The sequence below is a fragment of the Erpetoichthys calabaricus genome, chromosome 8 (assembly GCF_900747795.2).
Source record: "Erpetoichthys calabaricus chromosome 8, fErpCal1.3, whole genome shotgun sequence".
NCBI lineage: Eukaryota > Metazoa > Chordata > Cladistia > Polypteriformes > Polypteridae > Erpetoichthys > Erpetoichthys calabaricus.
The window spans coordinates 170,631,235-170,645,911 of record NC_041401.2 but is presented as its reverse complement, the minus strand read 5'-3'; the positions used below and the strand labels follow the sequence as shown (position 1 = coordinate 170,645,911).

The 14,677-nt window shown below is 44.9% G+C and overlaps 2 protein-coding genes across 5 annotated transcripts in view; one reads left to right on the top strand and one right to left on the bottom strand.

Annotated features, from left to right (window-relative positions):
* Window positions 1-14,677, bottom strand: part of ppih (peptidylprolyl isomerase H (cyclophilin H)) — a 112,624-nt gene that overhangs the window by 41,288 nt on the left and 56,659 nt on the right. Inside the window, exon 1 of one of the 3 annotated variants that reach the window (XM_051931325.1) lies at window positions 4,968-5,028. The exons of the other annotated variants lie outside the window; for them this stretch is intronic. The gene's annotated coding sequence lies outside the window, so the exon portion shown is untranslated. Of the gene's footprint in view, window positions 1-4,967; window positions 5,029-14,677 lie in introns of those variants that run through there. 3 annotated transcript variants of the gene reach the window in all.
* The window catches only part of si:dkeyp-100a1.6 (probable G-protein coupled receptor 160), a 34,347-nt gene that overhangs the window by 17,118 nt on the left and 2,552 nt on the right, over window positions 1-14,677 (top strand). Inside the window, exon 1 of one of the 2 annotated variants that reach the window (XM_028807788.2) lies at window positions 5,161-5,406. The exons of the other annotated variant lie outside the window; for it this stretch is intronic. The gene's annotated coding sequence lies outside the window, so the exon portion shown is untranslated. Of the gene's footprint in view, window positions 1-5,160; window positions 5,407-14,677 lie in introns of those variants that run through there. 2 annotated transcript variants of the gene reach the window in all.

Here is a 14,677-nt window from a genome sequence, read left to right as displayed (position 1 = left end):
AATTTTCAGATCAGGTTGTCATACCCAGTAATGATGGCACAGAAACAGGCCATTTGTTGTATACTGATTACTACGTGCAGGTTAAGAATTTCACAGCTCTCTGTACATGTAGTCACACAGAGCCAAATGTGTAAAACAGATGCCAGGAGTGAATTGGGCCTTAAAGTGGGCGGGAACAATTAAAAGGTTCACACTGTTTGATATTTCTAAGCCAATCTAACGTCTCATGAAGGCAGAGCTCAGTGTGGGGGCGGGAATTTAAATAGCAAATAGTAATGGTGCCCCTGTTAATCTGCTGTGGCTATGATGGAGAAACACCTTCTACAGTTGAAAAATCTCCTAAAACAACCTCTGCTAAGCCTAGAAATGTGTGGAGAACTCTTTACATCTGTTAAAAATACACATAAGCCATAGCAAAGGAAAAGCCTTTCATAAAACCAGATCATACTCTGGCATACAAAGACATCATGGGCTAGTGGGAAAAGCAAGCGATGCACTGCCACTGGCTGTATGATGGTGTCTGTCACACTCAGCTATGGCAATACTGGGGCAGTCAACTTCAGGAAGAAATAAATGGCAGCTTACACTGGCAAAAATAACGAGCTGTAAAATAAACATTCAAACTAAATGGTCTGACTGTCGTCCAATGACTGCTAGAAAAGGCTCCAGCTGCCTCATGACCCTGCCCTGGATAGGCGGATTAAAATAAATGGATGGACGGAGGAAAAAACGAGTTAGGAGATAGAAAGACCTGCTGTTAGGCGAGTTGCTAAAGGAGAGCCACATTTGGGTACTTAATATACCTGAAACGGAAAACATGTTGAACAACACGGACACAAATCCAGCAGGACCACAGATGAGGCTGAACAACGGCCAACGTCTCGCCATACATCTGAACGAACAACTGAAGTCTGTCAGCATTCAAAACTGGAAATGAAAAACACGCCACACCAGTTTGTTAACAATGAAGGAAATATATCTACACACCTGCGTTGGGTTGGTGCCCTGCCCAGGATTGGTTCCTGCCCTGTGTTGGCTGGGTTTGGCTCCAGCAGACACCCCCCCCCCCCCCCCCCCCCCCCCCCCCCCCCCCCCCCCCCCCCCCCCCCCCCCCCCCCCCCCCCCCCAATGACCCTGTGTTTGGATTCAGCGGGTTGGAAAATGGATGGATATCTATACACACAAGAACATATGAAATCTGACAAACAAGAGGAGATCATTAAGACCATCAAACTCGTTTGTTTACCTACTAGCTAAGCTGGCCCAACATCTCATCCAGGTTTTTCTTAAAGGTGGTCAAGGTTTCTGCTTCAACTCCATGTCTTGATAGTTTGTTCCGAGGTCCCACAACTCTTTGAATAAAAGGAGTCTTCCTGGCTGCAGTTTTAAAGGCACGTCTCCTTAATCTCCACTGATGCCCTCGAGTACACATCAACACTTAAGCCAAAACACACATACACACTGACTCACCAACTGATAGGCAGAGAGGTCTTTATTTGTCCCCATTGGTAAATCTGGCTTTTTACAGAAGCTCTTTAAATAAATACATATATAAATAAATACACACACACACACAGGCACTCCAAATGCTTCTGCAAACATAATTTACTGCTGTTAACCCATGCAGTGATGAAACAGTCAAAATGACAGCAAAATATATAAATCAATCATTAAGCTTCAGGTGATAACTGATGACAGTAATTTTAGCTTTTTATTTCCTCTCAGAGTTGAGTCTTTATTTTCAGTTTCTTTTCCTCGCTCTCGGTCTTTTTTTTTCTATTTTTTCTTTTACACACGTTCTAATACAGGAGTAGAACGACGACACTTCATTACTGACTGTTTAAAGTGCACAGACTGGGGGAGACTGGCGGTGCGTGGACAGAGTGGTCAGTGGCAGATACTGAGATCTTCAGTACAAATGGTTAGCTAGCCTAGCTGTCCAGTGTGTGTTTGACCCTGGGAGACTACTGTGCATGTTACAATATTGGCCCTATAAACCTACAGTGCATCCGGAAACTATTCACAGCGCATCACTTTATCCACATTTTGTTATGTTGCAGCCTTATTCCAAAATGGATTAAATTCATTTTTTTCCTCAGAATTCTACACACAACACCCCATAATGACAACGCGAAAAAAGTTTACTTGAGGTTTTTGCAAATTTATAAAAAATAAAAAAACTGATAAATCACATGTACATAAGTATTCACAGCCTTTGCCATGAAGCTCTAAATTGAGCTCAGGTGTATCCTGTTTCCCCTGATCATCCTTGAGATGTTTCTGTAGCTTAATTGGAGTCCACCTGTGGTAAATTCAGTTGACTGGACATGATTTGGAAAGGCACACACCTGTCTATATAAGGTCCCACAGTTGACAGTTCATGTCAGAGCATACACCAAGCATGAAGTCAAAGGAATTGTCTGTAGACCTCCGAGACAGGATTGTCTCGAGGCACAAATCTGGGGAAGGTTACAGAAAAATTTCTGCTGCTTTGAAGGTCCCAATGAGCACAGTGGCCTCCATCATCCGTAAGTGGAAGAAGTTCGAAACCACCAGGACTCTTCCTAGAGCTGGCCGGCCATCTAAACTGAGCGACTGGGGGAGAAGGGTCTTAGTCAGGGAGGTGACCAAGAACCCGATGGTCACTCTGTCACAGCTCCAGAGGTCCTCTGTGGAGAGAGGAGAACCTTCCAGAAGGACCACCATCTCTGCAGCAATCCACCAATCAGGCCTGTATGGTAGAGTGGCCAGACGGAAGTCACTCCTTAGTAAAAGGCACGTGGCAGCCCACCTGGAGTTTGCCAAAAGGCACCTGAAGGACTGTCAGACCATGAGAAAGAAAATTCTCTGGTCTGATGAGACAAAGATTGAACTCTTTGGTGTGAATGCCAAGCGCCACGTTTGGAGGAAACCAGACACCGCTCATCACCAGGCCAATACCATCCCTACAGTGAAGCATGGTGGTGGCAGCATCATGCTGTGGGGATGTTTTTCAATGGCAGGGACTGGGAGACTAGTCAGGATAAAGGGAAAGATGACTGCAGCAATGTACAGAGACATCCTGGATGAAAACCTGCTCCAGAACGCTCTTGACCTCAGACTGGGGCGACGGTTCATCTTTCAGCAGGACAACGACCCTAAGCACACAGCCAAGATATCAAAGGAGTGGCTTCAGGACAACTCTGTGAATGTCCTTGAGTGGCCCAGCCAGAGCCCAGACTTGAATCCGATTGAACATCTCTGGAGAGATCTTAAAATGGCTGTGCACCGACGCTTCCCATCCAACCTGATGGAGCTTGAGAGGTGCTGCAAAGAGGAATGGGCGAAACTGGCCAAGGATAGGTGTGCCAGGCTTGTGGCATCATATTCAACAAGACTTGAGGCTGTAATTGCTGCCAAAGGTGCATCGACAAAGTATTGAGCAACGGCTGTGAATACTTATGTACATGGGATTTCTCAGTTTTTTTATTTTTAATAAATTTGCAAAAATCTCAAACTTTTTTCACGTTGTCATTATGGGGTGTTGTGTGTAGAATTCTGAGAAAAAAAATGAATTTAATCCATTTTGGAATAAGGCTGTAACATAACAAAAAAGTGATGTGCTGTGAATACTGTCCGGATGCACTGTATAATCAGTGTACTGTACAGGTATTCATGAAGTAATTTGAATGATCAACATATTTTATGCAGCAGGTGGCACAGAGGTTAGGACTGCTGCATCCCAGCTCCAGAAACCCGGGCACTCCTGGGTGGGACTGGCACATTCTTGCTAAGCTTGGGTGTCTTTTTAGACGGGTGCTCCTCCTATCTCAGATAGGTGGCCCTGCTGTGTGGTCTTCAATGGACCAGCATGCCCATGCGGTCAGGATAGGCACTGGCACATGGTGACCTTCAACTGCAGAAGCAGATGGAAATGCATAGATAGCACGTATACACAGTACTTGATTATAAAATAACTCAAAACAAATTTTATTTGGGTATTGTATTGGGGTGACAGTATGTCAAGAGTAGTAAGGCGCCTTGGATAAAAGCGTCAGCCAAATGCAAGATTGTACACAGAGCCACTGGACAGTCACACTGCTCCTTTCAAAAGGCCATTGCCTACGCCAAACATGGTGCACCCTCAAAGGTGTGTCAGAATAGGTGGTGGCCTTCATGCTGTGCGCTGCAGTATAAAAACGAATTGAGTAATAAATACGGTTCAATCGGTGGTTTTCGACATGATCCCAGGTCTTGGCGGTTCGCTTTTCAAAGCCAGGTACTTGAACCTTTTCATTTCTCTGTACAAATTTTTACGCAGTCCCTCGGGCTGGGCATGGCCACATCACACATAGCTTTCCGAAATCAACGCCTTCCATGGCGTCTTTCACAACGAGAGCCCGAAGGCAGGCCATCAATAATGTCCTTTACTGTACACGTACCAAAATGCAGTTTTTTTTAAAAATGTATTTTAAATTATTATTTCGAGGCGTCTTCGCGTCCACGAGGTCGTGACTGCGCCCTGAATACGAATGACAGTCGCGTGAGCGCGCCGTACGCTTTATTTCGGGGCTCCGGGGGCCGCTGTGCTGAAGGTCGCTTTCCGGAGGAGTGATTCGATTGCCGTAGCCGTTTAGTTTTTATCACAATCACGGAAAAATTGTAACCTTTGTCAACACACCCACGTCTCTTTTCCCGATCCAAAACTGAACACGGCACCTGGTGATTTAACGCATAAGGCAACTAAAAACTGTCGAGATCATTACGAACAGTACGCGATGTGTGAAATACATGAAATGTCCCGCTCCCCGAGGTCTCCGTGACGTTAAACTCCGCGGCCCTGACCTTCACAAACTGCAGTTACCGACATAAACTACCTGTGTCGCCTCGGCTCCTTGACATCTTTAAATAACGCGCACTTATACAGGTACACGAGACGTTAATTTCTGCGAAAGCATAGCGTTTCTAGGAAAGGTGCCACTTGACACCCTCTTAGACTCCCCAGGCAACGCACCACACAAAAGGAATTGGAGCTTATTTTGCAGTGAACTTGTCTCTCGGGTCTAATCAAGCGCTTCGGCAAAGCGCCTCGCATCTGAGGCACTCTGGCTTTGCAGGAGTGGACGCCAAAGCGTGAGGGAAGATCGCGGAGGTAAAGGCGGGCGCACCCTGCGTCAGGCAATCCGTCTCCTGTAAAGTCATTGCCGGGCGAGCTTTGGGGTTCCTCCACCAAGACTGCCTTGTTCCATAACAACTAGCCGGGTAAGCGGCAGCCGTGTGGCCCTGCCCAGAATGGGGCGGCTTCGACAGGTGTGACACACTGGCGAAATAAAGGAACCTGAGCCACACCTGCAGATTCAGTGTGGCCGGTCAATCCTGCTGTGAAAGTGACGGAGCGGCGTGGGACAAGACGACGAGCGAGTCCAGGTGCGTGCGACTTTGAGTGGGGGGGCGGCGGGGGTCTCCGAGCACATGCATCTCGTCAGCTGTGAGCGGCAATCGCGCGTTTGTGCGTTTGACGCAAATTTGCCACAATAAAGAAGATGAGGATTGACGCGCGGCGGGGTAAAGAGCAGTGCCTATCAATGGCGCGGTGTGTGCTGCGAGCTTCCGCAGCTTTCTGTCGTAATGTCGCCAGTAATGTCGCTACGTTAATAGGATGACTTGCGTTTGACAGCTGCCACTTTGGAAACACCATTCACTGTAAAACTCCTATATTTAGGAATGTGGGCTGGTCATCCACCCAAACACTGGGAGAACATTCAAATTAGTCACGATGGACACTCTTTTAATGGCATTTTATGGTCCTTTACTGGGTTGTATGGGTCCTCACAGAGCCATTGCTTGACAGAACACCATTTCATTCTGAGAGGGGCTGAAAAAAACTTAATAATATGTGGAAAAAAACAAAATCTTTAATGTATGGTAGAGTACCAAGCATGGCACCAACAGATCAAGAAACTCGGCACACTTACGTCTGTGTTACTGGACACATGTGGCGAGAGTCCTTTTAAAATCAGGGCCCACTGGCATTTCACACATCTGTTACCATCTATTCATGATGGTTCATGAAGCATTTTATGGATCTAATTAAACAAAAGTTCTTTCTGGAACCTTCACATGGATGGGTCTTTTGGGGAGCAAAATCATCTCATCGTCTATGGCATTGCTCTGAAGAACTGCTCTGGCACCCTTAGTTTTTAGGGGTGGAGGACAATGCCGCATAAACGTACACAATGTACAATGGCGAACAATGCGTACAATACGAGCGTGAAAAGAAAAATCTTGATGAGAGCAACCCATTCAGCACTACACACAGTTCATTTCAAAAGCTTAGACACACTCAGAAATTGTCATTTATTTGATATAAAGTGATCCTTTTTTTAATCAAGATACCATTAAATTGGTTTAAAAATGCAGTCAAGGCATTAGCTAGTGTTGCTAATGGCTAGTACTGCTTGAAAAGACTGATTTTTAATTTATTATTCACATTTGGCTACAAAGCCACATTTTCCACAGACATCCCTTTAGTGTCCTAATTGTCAATTCCCTTGGCTTTTCCTTAATTAGTTCTGCAGTAGTTAAATGTTAATTGGTTATTAGAGAAACCTTTGTTATTCTGTTCGCTTGGTTTGCAAGGCACTGGTACTCCAAAAGTTCATTTATGGATTCAAAAATGGCCAAAATAAAATTTTTCTCAAGAAACAGGTCATCCTATTTTTTTTTTTGATAGAATGAAGGTTATTCAATGCAACATATTGCCAAGAAATTGAAGATTTCATTCAAAGATATCTATTACTGTCTTGGGAGAAGAGGACAACCTGGATCTGACCAGGATAGGAAAAGAAGAGGAAGGCCCAGATGAACAGCCATATAAGAGAATAAGAACATCAGGGTGTGTAGTGTGAGAAACAAACACCTTACGGGACCTCAGCTGGCTTCTTCATTGAACAGTGAAAAGACGACTGCGATGTTGCTCTTAGAGGCAGAGGTTCAAAGACGAAGCCATATCTGGAAAAGGCAAATACAAAAAAAAGATTAACACGGGCAAAAGAACACAGACATTTGATGGAAGACGACTGGAAAAGTGTCTCATGCTCAGCATTCCCAGAGCCGTCTCTTCTCTGTTGCAGAGGACACTGAAATTTGGTGTGTATTTAAAAACATGCCATCTGAAGACCAGTGGTGTTTGTTTCTCACATTGCACACTCTGATGTCCTCGTCCTTTCATGCAGTTGTGCATTTGAGCCTTGTTCTCGTTTTTATCCTGAATCAGTCCAGGTTGTCCTCTTCTCTGAAGACAGTAACAGACCCCCCTTTGTCAGTCTGTGACAGAGAATAGCCTTCATTCTGCAAAGAAACAACAGACGGACATGTTCCTCGAGTAAGCTGCTCCATTTTGGCCACTTTTGAACCAAGAACTGAACTCTAGGAATTTCAGTACCTTGCAACCCAGGTGAACAGCGGAGATAATGCAATTAGAAAAAATTCTCTAATAACCAAATAGCCTGTAAATACAGTAGGAGTAATTAAGGATAAGCGGAGGGAGAAGATCATGAGGACACCGAAGGGATGGCTGCAGTTTTGCAGTCATATATATGTGTATAATAAATTAAATATCAGTCACTTCAAGCAGTAACAGTCATTACACACATTAATAATGTCTTGGCTGTATTTTAGAATCAATTTTATGGTACAGTATCTTGATTAAAAAAAGGGTATCAATTCCTGCCAAAATGATGACAATTTCTGTGTGCACCCAGACTTTTGACTGTTGGTGTAGCTCGTCAAGCCCGCTCTCCTGAATCTGCAGAACAACTTCCAGTGGTATTCTGAAGGTCTCCAAAGTACTGCCGTCCACCACCCACTTGGTGATTTATTTCACATATTTAAGATTTTTCATCACAACGAAACATTTGCGTATACAGTACATTTATCCTTGGCATCCGTCGGTGCCTGTGTTCTTCATGACTAGTTTAGAGCGGGCATATCAAGAGTACAACACATAAAAACAAAACAACGCAACTGCATAAACAGCACTGCTCACTCGTGCAGAATGTGGCACCATCTGTTTGGATGCCAACAGGCAAAAAGCACGCAAATTACAGACGGTCGCCACACATGGTGCTTAATGCACACCAGCACAGTAGGAGTTACCATGCACAGCATACACGGACAATCACGAGAGTGAAATGAACGGACTAGAAGCACAAGCGCTGGTGTTGGAATATGTGCTTGTGGAATCGGCACCAGCGTCGCACACAAACTGCATAAAGCACTAGCAGGGGTACGCCACACTGTCTGGGGTCGGGGCAGCAGCCAGACCACCTGCACTTCAGGACAGGTAATCCCCACCAGGCTAAGCATGTTTATTGAATATTAACCAGTAAGACTAGTACTTGGATGGGAAACCAACTAGGAAAGTTTAGGTTGGTGAGTCCAGCAGGGAGGCAATGACCCGGTGTTCTGAATAGGGCTGTGGAGTCAGACAATTTTGGGTACCTGGAGTCGGAGTCAGCAAAAATATACCGACTCAGACTCCTAATAAATTTAAGTTGTAATGAAAAAAAAAAATACAGCAAGTTCAAATGTCCCATTTCACAAACAATAGTCATAATTAAGTACTTCTCTGATGTAAGAACAAAGCCCAGTGCATAGTTGTGTTACTACTAGTGTGAAGTTCAGATGAGCTATTATACTGTACAACCTGACATTCACATATTGTAATCTGGATTATGGTACATTACAAAAAGTGTTTTCGTTTTATTTCAGATATAATGTGTTTAACAAGTGTAATGATGTAGGTGGAGGTGTGTGCTATGGCCTGATGTGTGTTCAGGAGTTCTTGTTTTTTGTTTAACTGGCCAATACGGTAGAGAGTCAGCCTCCTAGCCAGTAGTTCTGTGGTTAAATGACGTGTATGTTGCCTTCCTTTAATCAACATGGAAAATACATTAGCATATTAAATACAGAGGAGTCGGAGTCGGAACAGTACCAGAAACTAAGGAGTTGGAGTCGAAGGATTTATCTACCGACTCCACAGTCCTGGTTCTGAAAGCGGATCTGGATGCCCCAGTGCAGTGACGGGGACACTGTGCTGTAAAAGTGGCGCCGTCCTTGGGGTGAGACGTACAACTGACATCCTAACTCTCTGTGGTCGTAAAAGACCTCTGGGCATCCTTCAAAAGGTGTACCCCGATGTCCTGGCTAAACTGCCCACCGTGGCCTCATCCATTCTGGCTCCCTTGTCATCCTGTGTCTCTATGTGGCCATCTCTCTCTCTCGCTCTCTCTCCTTCACCACTTAATAGATAATGTGTGGCGAGGGAGGTGGTGCAAGAACGGCTGTCATATTAGTGGTGCTTGACGTGGCTCCCCACAGTCTATGTATGTAAAAAATGTCCATTAGCTTAGAAAAGCAACATATAAATGAAACTAAGTTTTCAAACAAATCGCAGCCTACAGGCTTTGCCTGTACAAATGTGGAGATTTGCTCAAAGGTGTGGGTTTCCATGCCGGACAAACTGACGTTAAGCTTTATCTACTAGAACGTGTGCATTTCTCCGATTACACGCAATTTTGGCCTAGACTTGTTATTAAAATCTTGCAGTGCGTCTTACTCACATTTAATTGGGTACAACGCAAACACATCCATCCATTTTTCAAATGTGTGCCGTCGTAAGGCAGGGATGTGGAGCGGAGAGTTCATCACTACATAACTCGGTGGCCAGTCAGTCACAGGGTACATTAGTGTGTGCACACGCACATCCCTGTCAAGCCAAATCAACCTTTCCTGAACGCGTTTAGGATGGAGGAGGAAATGGAAATACTGAAAGAAAAAAAATAAAAAACGGACTCGGACATGGGGAGAGCATGTGAGCACCACAGCAGGGATCAGGCCAGGACTGCTGGGACCAGCAAGCTGCCCTCATACTCTCATTCGTCAGCATTAACAGCTCGCATACGGTGGTGTGTCACACACACACACACTCGCCACTTGTAGAATGTCACACCGTCTCTCGCTCAGTGTAACCCGGGGTTTCGCAACATTTACGGCCACAGGGCCCAGTTTTACCTTTTAAGTTCACTATGGACCCACAAACAGCAATGGATTAACATGCTTTGGACTAGTGAGCGACACAAGCGCAGTTAGAGGCCTTTGGCGGTGCTGGTGGATAACGTGCAGCACTGTCGAGCACTTCGGCAGACTGGTGCGGGTGTTGACTCGATGTTGTTTGGGACTGGTAAGCTTTGTTGGCTAGAATTGCCTGTGCTTGTCCAGATTGTTTGAATGTTGGAGTGCATCTCAGTAGTTGATATGGCTCTGCCAACCCCATGTGGTTGTGACCCACAAACGGCAACCCAATGGTTGAGAAACGTCTCCCACACAAGTATAACTTAATGCAGTATCAAGCCATAGGCTGATATTCACACACGTCCACCGCATACATCAAAGGTATACGCCACTTCACACGCACTCTTCTGTGTGTGTGTTTTCCCCGTGTTTGGCTTTACGCCATTAAGCACACAGAGCTTACACATTAACCAGGCTACAGCAGGAGTGCAGTTTGGCGTGAGCGAGTCTCGTATTACTAAGCAAGAAGCCTATAATGCAGTTTGCAAAAAGAGATCCCATCCACTCATCTGACTGGACTCTGTGCAGCGAGGTCACATTATGTGGCACATTAAAAACGTGTTACCTTTATCTGTTACACACTTTAGTCATGCAAGAAGACAGCAGCCATACGTTCACGTTACATAATAAGCCTGGCGATAATGAGGTTTGTAACACCTGCAGGATGTCAACTGCCATCAAGAATGTGTGGGGTGTTAGCAATACTGTAGCGTGCCGTCCCACCCCAAGATTGATGAAGACTGAATCTGCAGGACGGGAACACGCTCTCCATACTACTGCTACCACGGACCAAGGTGACATCCTGCAAACTGAGCACAGGAGTGTGAAAATCCAGTCAGCAGTAAAATTAAAAGCACATTATGCTGAGTAGGGTGGCATGGTGGTACCGATCATATCCTGGGTCCTCCCTGTATGGAGTTTGCATTTTCTTGTCATATCAGCATGGGTTTCCTCCCACAGTCCAAAAGACATGGCAGTTAGGTGAACTGGCAATACTAAATTAGCCAGAGTGGTTGTGTTTGCCCTGCAATGGACTGGTGCCCTGTCCAGGTTTTGCTCCTGCCTTGTGCCTAATGATAGCTAGGATAGGCTCCAGACACCCCTGCAAGAAAACCCTGGACAAATACCATCATTTGTGACACAAAGTGCCTGGACAGAGAGTGTAAACTGAGAGACCATAGGGGTAAGCGAAATGCCATCCTGAACACATGGCTTTTAAATTGTTTTTTTAAAAAAAAAAAAGAATGAATTGGCACCATTTAGCTCCCTGGCATCTGACACCATGCATTTGGAATGTGTGACACTGTGACAATGGAATACTAAGCAGAGATGTGAGGGTGGGACCAGGTAATGCTGTCAGTCATATGAAGAGGCAGTCTCAACACACAGACCCCTGGCAATGGCCATTTGAGACTATCAGCACACTGGTGGGCTTCACCCACTTCAACCAACAAGCGGCATTCTCTCTCAATTGAATACGTGACTCATCTTTCCATCTTCCCACTCCCACTGATGGCAAGACTGAGGATTTGAGATATCTGATGGAAATGAACAAATGGGACGGCCATCTCCTTGCCAACAGCCGTGACTGAATACCAGAATACACCTCTGTTAACCTTACACAAGATAATAATCTCAATAAAAACATTACTATTAACAAAAAAAAAAAAAAAAAAAACACCCACCCACCCACACACACAGCGATTAACGTTATTGAATTCTTCACCTTCCACTTCCTTAAACTAACAGGGCACAAATGTGTTTGCAAGAAGAAACAGTAAGCCAGCAAGTCAAATCACACAGCGATGTCACAGAAGCAGTGTTAATATAAGTGGGGCTCAATTATGGTGGTGGTAAAACTACATCTTGGAGAATCGAGGCGTCTTGGAGCATCCAAAGCAGCGGAGCCCAGGTGTGAGAAACAGCCAAAGTGTGCTTGCTTGAATGTCTCCAAGAGACATCAGACAACTGCTTTCTTCCCAACTGCCAAAACACTCGGGATCTCAGCATCAAAGGAGGGCAGCAAGCAACAATCCGCTTTTTATGGGCTGAAGTTGTTCCAGGAGCCAAAACCCACTGAAAGCTTTCTGCACAGTATGGAGACAGTAGAATGTTCACAAATGGATTGAGAAGTTCAAAAATGATCAGATAAGTCTTAAGCATGAAGAAGGAGCAGGACCCCTGGTCCCTGTCCACTGCCAATGACAAAATTCAGTAAGTCAGCACCATGATTCCATTGAGGATGTCAGCCCCTGGTTACACCTTCAGCCCATAAAAAGTGGATCACTGCTTGCTGCTTTTTTTTTGGTGCAACGGAGAGTGGAGTGTCCATTTTAACTCCTATAAAAAATAGAGACATAGACTGACGAAGATCAAAAATGTAGCACTTTGACCACTGCACACAGACGAATCATGTTTCAAATCAAATGTATGTTTTTACTGTACAATAGCAACAATAAGAGCTGCTCACTATTCAAAATGGTAATTCTGGGAAGAGCCCAGAATTGAACTGGCAACCTCTTGATTATGAGTCAGCAGTTCTTACCGCTGCACCACCAAAGCAGTCAGTGTCAGCATTGTACCCTAACCCGATTTCTTTTTCTTCGGTTATATTCATGGATAAAAGTGTACTTGTTTTGTTATACTTTTGATATTTGGACTTCAGTCTTCACACACTATACGCTTCATGTCAAAGTTTTGTCTATTAGTATAACACGAGAAAAGTTGTTTTTGCTGTCATCCTACATTTACAAAGATCACTGTAGACACTGAACACACATGAAAATGCATGTGTTCCAAATAACAATATATTATTTACCGTATACAACTCCAGGCAGCTCACACACAGATAAAGAGCCTTGAGCTGGGAGAACATTTTGCCCGAGTTCAGCTGTGGCGGTGGGGGCATGGGATAGCAGGCTGCTTGCGCTGTTTGACACGTTTGCAAAACAAAAGACGCTAATGGAGAGGTGCGAAGGAACTTAAGGTGGCCCGGGATTATGAGTTTTTTCATAGGCTTCAGGGATTCTAGGGTTAATAGCAGATACTTTACAAAATTTTCTCATGGTTAATTGTACCTTTACTCACGTCGCTTTCCAGACCAGAACAAGTGGGCTAGTGTTAGACCGGTGTGTGACGATGCCGGTCCCCTACAGACTCCCTCTTCCCACATGGAAGTCTGCTGAACCAACACTATCGATAGTTATGACCGAGATGAGCTGACAAATGAGAACAATTCTCAGATGATGCCAGAGGATGGTGGAAAACGTGCTCAAGTGCTTTTATTAAAAAACAGTCAAAAACAAAAGTAAAACAAACAAAAGTGTCAATTGTACAGTAATCCCTCGCTATATCGCGCTTCGCGGCTTCACTCCATCGCGGATTTTATATGTAAGCATATTTAAATATATATCGCGGATTTTTCGCTGCTTCGCGGGTTTTTGAGGACAATGGGTCTTTTAATTTCTGGTACATGCTTCCTCAGTTGGTTTGCCCAGTTGATTTCATACAAGGGACGCTATTAGCAGATGGCTGAGAAGCTACCCAGCTTACTTTTCTTTCTCTCTCTCTTGCGCTGACTATCTGTGATCCTGACGTAGGGGGTGTGAGCAGGGGGGCTGTTCGCACACCTAGACGATACGGACGCTCGTCTAAAAATGCTGAAAGATTATCTTCACTTTGCTACCTTCTGTGTGCAGCTTTTAAGTATGCTGCACGGTGCTTCGCATACTTAAAAGCTCAAAGGGCACGTATTGATTTTTTTTATCTGTCTCTCTCTCTCTCTGCTCCTGACGGAGGGGGTGTGAGCTGCCGCCTTCAACAGCTTTGTGCCGCGGTGCTTCGCATACTTAAAAGCAAACAGCCCTATTGATTTATTTGCTCCTTTGAAGAGGAAGATATGTTTGCATTCTTTTAATTGTGAGACTGAACTGTCATCTCTGTCTTGTCATGGAGCACAGTTTAAACTTTTGAAAAAGAGACAAATGTTTGTTTGCAGTGTTTGAATAACGTTCCTGTCTCTCTACAACCTCCTGTGTTTCTGCGCAAATCTGTGACCCAAGCATGACAATATAAAAATAACCATATAAACATATGGTTTCTACTTCGCGGATTTTCTTATTTCGCGGGTGGCTCTGGAACGCAACCCCCGCGATGGAGGAGGGATTACTGTACACTGTTCTAAAAACAGTACATATATAAATCCATAAAAATCCAGTGAAAAGTGAGGATAAAAAAAAAAATCAATAGATAAATCCGTTAAAAATCAGAGGTTAAAAATGCAGGCTAACTCCTCCTGAACTCAGCCCACGTCCTTCTCATTCTCCCCGGCTCACCCATTGCTCGCGTAGCCGGTGGAGACTCAGCAGCCACGAGCTTCATTATGCCGACCCCTGTCTTGACTGCCGAAGGACATCGTAGCCAGACCGTCAGAGGTTGGCTCTCCTTCGCGTTCACTTGGTTGCACCTCGGAAGCCTACGGAGGGCACCTGCCTTGCTCGCTACACTCCACCCGAATATTCAGTGGGGCGAACTAGCTCCTAGAGCGCCACAGCCAACGCTCCTT